Here is an 8,280-nt window from a genome sequence, read left to right as displayed (position 1 = left end):
AAAGAAGTGAATAAATAAAAAAAACACTTGCACTACATCGAATAAGATGTTAGACTGTAAAACTTTACAGCTTTCAACAGTGCAATACTTTGAAAGGAGCATTATATCGGAGAGTGCTGTTCTCCTGAGATAAGACCCCATCAGATTGCAGACTGATTATTTACCCATAAGCAGGATTCTGATTTACACTTTGTAGCCAATAAACAAATGAAATATGAAGGCCATAAAACCTTCCTAAAGTGGTGTACCTTACCAAACAGGTAGCAGCTGGTCTAATCTTATGGTGGGTGAGAGAAGGGGCTTAATCTCCAGGTTCACTTGGGTGTTTATTTGTTATCTGAGGACAACACGCAGGTCAACATGGGCATGGACAAGAGCTGCTGGCTTGATGTGTCTCTCCAGGTTCGTGTGCATTTCCACTGTAGGTCCTATGCCATTTGAGACACTTGTACAGGGACCACTCCTTCACACAGAGCACTGATGCTCCTTTATATTCCTAGGCTTGTCCATATAAACTTCCCTCTTCAATTCACACCACAGGTTTTCAATAGGATCACGTTCAGAGTCTTAGATTGCAATTGCAATACACTGCAGTCTTTTCTGTGTTGATTTGGGTGCATGTTTTGAGTCGTTATCTTCAAAGATGGGGCGGCACTGCGGGTAGCATCTACAGCTGGCGCATCCATAAAGTGAGTCATAGTGATTGTATAAAACAAACACTACACACAATCGTTCAAATTTTCCACTCAAACCATATAAGAAACTTTATATTTGTTCTAACACTAAATCATTCTCCGTAGAAATACTGTGCTGAAATTATCGACATCCTTATGGAATATTTAAAGTAAAGACAAACAAACTGTCATTCTTGAAAAAAAAATTATAATAATAAATAAGAAAAAAAGGATTTCATTTGCACTAAGTCCCCAGGAACTCTGTGGTTGTCTTATGGTCATGTGCTTTTTTTCCACCAAACATACCTTTTGGAATTAGGGAAGTATTATACCTTTTTGGAACTGTTCTCATCAGACCATAACACATTTTGCCACATGATTTGCTTGGATGTTTTTTTCTGAGAAAGGGCATCCATCCAGCCACTCTACCTCGTAGCCCAGACATGTGAAGATTATAAGAGATTGTTGTCACATGCAGAGAGTGATCAGTACTTGTCAGATATTACTGCAGCTCCTTTAATGTTGCCGTAGATCTCTCGGCAGCCTCCCTGGTAAGTTTTTGTCCTTTTTATACATTTTGGAGGGGCATCCTGTTCTTGGCGATGTCAATGTGGTGCCCCCTTTTTTCCACTTGTTGATGATGGCCTTTACAGTTCATGGTACATCTAATGTTTTGGAAAACTTTTTGTACCCTTCTCCTGATTGATACCTTTCGACAGTGAGATCTTGTACAGGCTTTGTCAGCAGTCAGATGAAACCAAGAAGATGTCAAGAAAATCTTACAAAAACAGCTGGTCCTTATTTGGGGTAAATTAGAATAACTTAATTGATGCCAGCTGTATGATAATTACTTTTAAATATGAAATTAAATGTAACTTGTTCATTCTGAACACAGCCGCAATCCCAATTATAATGTGCCCACTTATGCAACCTGGTTATTGTAACTTTTTTATTTTTCCTATTTTTCCCTAAAAGGTTTCTGATTGTTTTTCCACTTCACATCGAGGGTGGGAAATGTTCTGACATGATTTAACTTGGTTTCATTTTTTTTACACAACAAAAACCTGCAATTTTAACAGGGGTGTATAGACTTTTTATATCCACTATAAATATGAGGTTGCACACATATAAAATATCTTCGGCAACTATTACCATGGGAAAAAAAAAAGAACTTTCAACACAAAAGACTCTTATGTGACATTTATAGTCATAACAAAATTTTCACATGTCTGAAACCGTTGGAAATTTGCCAGGAAATGTACAGTGCCCTCCATTAATATTGGCACCCTTGGGAAATATGAGCAAAGAAGGCTGTGAAAATTTGTCTTTATTGTTTAACCTTTTGATCTTTTGTTCAAAATATTCACAAAATACTCTGCTGTCATGGACAGAAAGAGAACAAGAAGAAAGAGAAAAACAAAATAGAGTCATTCAAAGGCAGAAAGGATGTGTTTATTACACTGTTTGCTCACTCATCTTTAATCGCATTTGTTTTTATAGGCGCATCAGATTGAAATATTGACTTGAACGTGTATTTACGCCTCAGGTTGCTAATACTTTTTCAGCAAAGGAGGAATTATAGGAACTGCCAGCTTGAAACGACAATAATTGAAAACAGTGTACGTCCTATAAATGGTCTGAAATCTAAGCTGAGGAACCATGCGGTCAAAACAGCTGCGTTTTTACTCGCCCTTCATTTTGTGGAGTCTGATAACAATAATCCAGGATAACAGACATGTGGTAGCGCTGTTTGTGCATATTGAAACTTCAATGGTGTAACAACATTGATATCAGACAAAGGAGGTAGCACAAAGTATTAACCAAAAGGGTGACAATAAATGTTGTACACCTATATTTAACAAAGATTTTTTTGTGCTGTGTTTGCAGTTGTTTGAAATCCATGAGAGAAGAGTATATTTGTGAATGTTTTGAACAAAAGATCAACAATAATGACAATTTTCACAGCCTTCTTGCCTCATATTTCCCAAAGGTGTCAATATTAGTCGAGGGCTCTGTACAGAGACGCTCACTATGTATGGGACTGCACACAATGAGAGCAAGTGATACCCAGTGTAAAATGCAGGTGGATCAGTGATGTTTTGAGGCCATTTTGTGGGCGGTCATTCAGGGGCTCTTGTGAAGAGTGATGACATCAGGAATTCTGTAAACTATTGGGTATTTCAACCCAAAACATGTCAGGAAGTTCAGACATGGGCAGAAATAATGCTTTTAACAAGACCAACTGTGGATGGTGAAGTCTAACACATGCTTCCTCTGAGACATACGAAGTCAGTTAAACACATCTTTTCTAAATGCTGCTCATGCTGCATAATACACTCGGAGGAAAGCTCTATCTGCCCTCTTCTGCGTACACGAGTTCACAGATGCCCAAAATTGGCTAAAGAGAGAGTATACATATCCAACTGTGCTCCCTTAGCTCCTGGTTACGGATGGCTGTGGCACTGTCAGGATTTGAATTCAGGACCTCTGGATGGTACGGCGAATATTTTTCTGTCACAGCACTCCAGAAGCCCCTTACCACGTTCTGCATGGAAGAATCATCTGTTTAATCTTGTCAGACATTGCAGAAAGAAACTTAGTGCTGTTATTCTCTCCAGAGCAGGCTTCATGAAATATTAATCATAAGGTTTCCAATAATGTTAAAACCAGTGTTTTGTGTATTTAAAAAAAAACAACTGTACTTACAAAAAAAACTGTGTTTGAAAAAAAAACACTATATACTGCTGTCCATTTTTATGAAGCGTGCCATTAATTCTGAAAAACACTGTCTTATCCTCCATGTCCATCTTCTTTGAAGCATATTTTTAACTGTTCCAGACTACTACTACTACTACTATTATTATTATTGTTATTATTATTATTATTATTATTATTATTATTATTATATTTGTTGGTGCATGATAAGACATTTTTAAATAAGTGTTCTCATATTTGGTCAAAAGACTTTTTTTAAATAAAATACATTTTGAATACGTTTTAAAATTATGCTATATAATTTTTATAAGATATATAAGATTTGTTAAATATTCTTTATGGGTGTAAATGTTTTGAGAGATTATTATTATTATTATTATTATTATTATTATTATTTGAGAAAGGAAATGCCTATAAGAGATTATTAGGGATAAAATCTACAATTGAGTAGAAAACTGTAATTGAGTGTAAAAAAAACAAAAAAAACAAAAACAAAAAAAACCCTTATTTATTACCCCCTTTTAATGATGATCATCAATACTTCTAAAGTTGACTGTAGATTTTTAACTGAAGCGCAATTCAGTGAGTAATTTGCTATGGAAACAGTGTACAGTGTGATACATCGTGGGGAGTTTCTCTGGAGGCAAACCTTATTATTCAAGTAGTTTCAAAAACTCCATGATTAAGCTAACATAATGAGAGTGGATTAAACTTTGCTTTTTATTTGAGAATAATTAGTGGTGGAAAAAAGTTCAAACCATACTGACTTCAGTACATGTCCTAATTCACTTGAGTAAAAGTAGTAATTATGAAAATTAATAAAGTAAGAGTAAATAAGTCATCTGGTGAAAAACTACATGAGTAATTCCTTTACAAATAACTTTTTTTACCTGTATACAATTGACAAAACGTATCCAAAATGTTCTACTTTCTATTCTGTTTTTACGTTAACTAAGTGTTCTTAAGTGAGCCAAAGTGAGCCTTATGCCCAAGTGAAGAACACCTCTATTATCAACAATGTATAAAGAAAATTAAAATTGGCTGGTTAGCAAAATTACATTATGACTTATATTATAAATTGTAACTTTTTTAACTGTATTATTTTGTTTTCTGGGAAACATGTAAATATGTTCTTATGTAGCTTCTGAAGAATCATTAAACAAAATAATAACAATTTATACCGATCATCCTGTTCAAAAGTTTATACCCCCCTGGATTGTAATGTATCATGTTGCCTTCTTGTGCATCAGTGAATGTTTGCACCTTTTGTAATAGTTGTGTATGAGTCCCTCAGTCATCCTCAGTGTGAAAAGATGGATCTCAACATCATATAGCCGCTGTTGGAAAGGGGTCAAATATGCAGAAGATGCTGGAGAAGCAAAGAATGTGCAGGACCTGCTCAGGACAAACAAGGGACTCAGGACAAACTATCACAAAACATAAAAACAGTCGTTGATCATCCAGGTAACGACACGCAGTATTAAGAATCAAGCGTATGCAAACTTTTGAACTTTTTATGATCATTATTATTATTATTATTATTATTATTATTATTATTATTATTATTTTAATTATTAACATTTAGCAGATTCTGCAAGGCATATGTAAACTTATTACCGTAACTGTACATAGATAGTTATCTAGCAAAAATGCCCTTTACACATTATCCTGAGTGCTGTAGCAGCACTTTGATATTTTTAACACAACAGGCAATAACTACCAAACATGGTAAGTTTAATACAGAGCTTTCATACTGTACAACATCAAAAATCTGGCTAGCTAGTCTAGCTCACTCAGGTAACTAATGGCTTACCTGTACATGTTTCCACATGTTGAATGTTTAGCTGTGAAATACAGGTGTCTCCAGAGGTTATGGATGGTACAATTTGCAGATCATTATCACACTGTTTCCTTTGAAGCATGTGAAACTGAGGACACCTGACAAATTGGACAAGGAATGCTCATCTGCCTTCACTGTCTCAGACATTGCTGCTGCTGATTATGTTTTTGGTGCCTCAAATGTTGACCTTAATAAGGTAAGAGCTTAAGCTTGAATTATTTAAAATACTATGCACATATTGTCTTTTAATTGGCTGACAGCTCTCCATGCATTATTTTTTTTTTTTTTACTCTGTAACTGTGATCAAAATATATGTAGCAGAGTTGAACATTTTATTTTTAAAACATGCAAGTACTACATGATAAAATGATTAGTGGACTATGTCCTTAAGTACTGTAATGATTGGCTAATGTAAGATGTAAGATGGCTCAAAAGGTAACATCAGACAAGTGATTTTCTTTTTCTTTTGACAACTGTAACAACAACAAAAAAAAGCAGTTTCAGGGAATTCTATTGTTCTTATCTCTGAACCTGCCAAAGTTTCCGTATGGGTGGTCAAGAATGTCCCTTCAAGAGATAATGCAGTCTTGGTAATGAGTTTCTTTCACAACATTCTTTTCCACTTTTTTTGATGACAGATAAAATGTCAGATATTGAGACATGCTGATGTACCTTTGGTATAGCTAAAAAGTCTGTCAGGCTTCTTGATGAGAACATTGTGATTGGGTGGTCGCAGGTGCTGGATTTTGAGTTGCATAATATGATGATAATGGGCCATTTGACGCAGCAGCTATGATGGATGACAACGTAGTGTGGATCATACTTATCTGATTAATAGTCTGTCCAGCTACAGTGGTAGAAGGAGGGGCTGACTGAAAATCATTAATTCCAGCTGATGAAACAGATGTGTTAGTTTGGCCTTCAGTAGTTTTCAGTAGTTCAACTTTACAAGGACATTCACAGAAGCAGTGTACCTCATTTATCTGATCTGGCTGCTCTCCTGGTAAGCTTGAGAAGCATGTGGATACTGAGCGTGCTCCTGTTGCTGGTGACCTGTTCCAGGTTTCTGTGATTCTGATTAGCTGCTCAGTGTAATAAAAGACACGGTCCTCTGTATTTTTACCCACTGGATGAAAACCTGTCAAGCCTTGCAGTTTTTTTTAACTCCGAGACATAGATCTAGGAGTAGGTGTCATCAGTCCTAAGGCCAAAATCAATGAGTGTTCTTTAAAAGTAACAGGGGGATGGAAATGGCGCATGGTCAATTGAGCTTGATAGGAAAGATTTTGAGGTTGCTGTCTGGGATGGAGTCAGAGGCTTGCTGACAGAACTCTGAGTGACAGCTTGACCTTCAAACACTAGTGTTGCTTGAAGTTCTGACAGAGTGTGCTGGAAGGGGGTTTGTGTAATGATAAGAGTTGTCTGACAAAACCATGCCCCGCATATTTTGGAAGGCATGATCAGCAAACTTATCATCAACCAATCTCATTAAATACTTTCACCATACACAGTTGCATCACGTCTACTCTGAGCAGATGCAGACATAACTCTCTCAGTACTGTTATCAGTTGGGGATAATTTGTCAAGGGTCTCATTCCCATAAGGATATAACGTTCTATCTTCACTGGAAGCTCAAGAGCAGTGATCAAGCTTATGGAAAGAATTGCTGTCAGTAGATGACATGTTATCTGGGCATAAAAGGAGATTGTTTTTAGACCGAGTGGAATTTTTGACTTTGATTAAAATTGAGTCTCTCTGTGAAGTTATTTACAAGGAGTCTTTGAAACTTAAAAAACTTTCTCCTCCATCTTTTACTAGTGCAGAATTCTTGATGAGTGAGCTGACTGAGTAGGTGAGTGGACAGCTGCTCCCACTTGTCTATCGCCACTTGATGTGTCATGACTTTTCAGTTTACTTGCACTAGATCTCTTGCAGATGAGATTCACTGCGACAGGTCCAGAGACCATGGTGAGGTTAGAAACAGTCTTGTTAGGTGCCTCTGGTCTGTATTTGCTTCTGTGTGTCAAAGGAAGTGTATTAGGCTTGTGAAGGCAGTTCTTGGGAAGGGAACATTCAAAGTATGGGAAAATGTGGAGACATTCATAGAATTGGTAAACACTCTTGTTATGCTTGTGCAGTCTTTAAGGAAGAGCATTTTTTTTGTTGTTGGTTGTTTGTTTTCTGCTGTTTCGTGAACTGCTTCCTGGCTGGACGAACCCAACCTTAACCTGGTGTTAAGCCTAGAACAGGCATACTCTTTCTGCTCAAGCTGACTGCTTTCTAATTCTAAGGCTCTCTGGCAACCAGTTCAACTACAGAAGCACTATCCGTGGTGTGTAACTCAGCTCTGTTTGGCAGAATTGTCAAATACATTATCATGGGGTTGCCCTTTTGTACAAAGGCCTTTTACATCATTGAAAACGGGCTCGGTAGCCTTCAGAGGGTTAGAAGTTCCCAGCAATTTCAAACTCCCATTTCATTTGTGTTTGTTTCTTGTCTTACTATTCTGTCAGCTTTCTCAAGGTTATTAATTATTGTTGGAACATAGCGTGATATCACAGGGATGCTTTTTGTGGACAAAAGAGCAATAGACTCCGCAGCTCTTTGATTCGGTGTGGAGTGTGAAGCGAAGCAGCAATCTTTACCCTGCATCTGGTTGGATGAGCAGCAGCTGCCACGATACCGCTAATATCCTGTGCTGATTCAGTATATGATGAGGATCCCCTCTCATCAGAGATCAACGGGAGATCTGCTCCACAGGCAAGCTGCCTAGCTGATGTGTTATGCTTACTCACAGTGAATTTACCAGAATGAAATGAGCCCCTCTCGTCTTGTGCTACTGTAATTACAGCTTTAGCAATACCATTCATTGAGTTTATAGTAGTTGTGTACGGCCTTTCGTGTGGTGCACGGAACAAATGTGTCCCAAGAGAAGCGATTACAGTCACACTCAGATGAGGAAGGTTCTCAGAGGAGTCCTTTGAACTGTTGTGATCGGGGTTGTTTTGGTCTTGTGACGACAGAGCAGCTTTGAAAGTTGTGCTTTCGGTT

Source organism: Ictalurus furcatus, chromosome 17, assembly GCF_023375685.1.
Source record: "Ictalurus furcatus strain D&B chromosome 17, Billie_1.0, whole genome shotgun sequence".
NCBI lineage: Eukaryota > Metazoa > Chordata > Actinopteri > Siluriformes > Ictaluridae > Ictalurus > Ictalurus furcatus.
Note: the sequence above shows the minus strand (reverse complement) of the source record.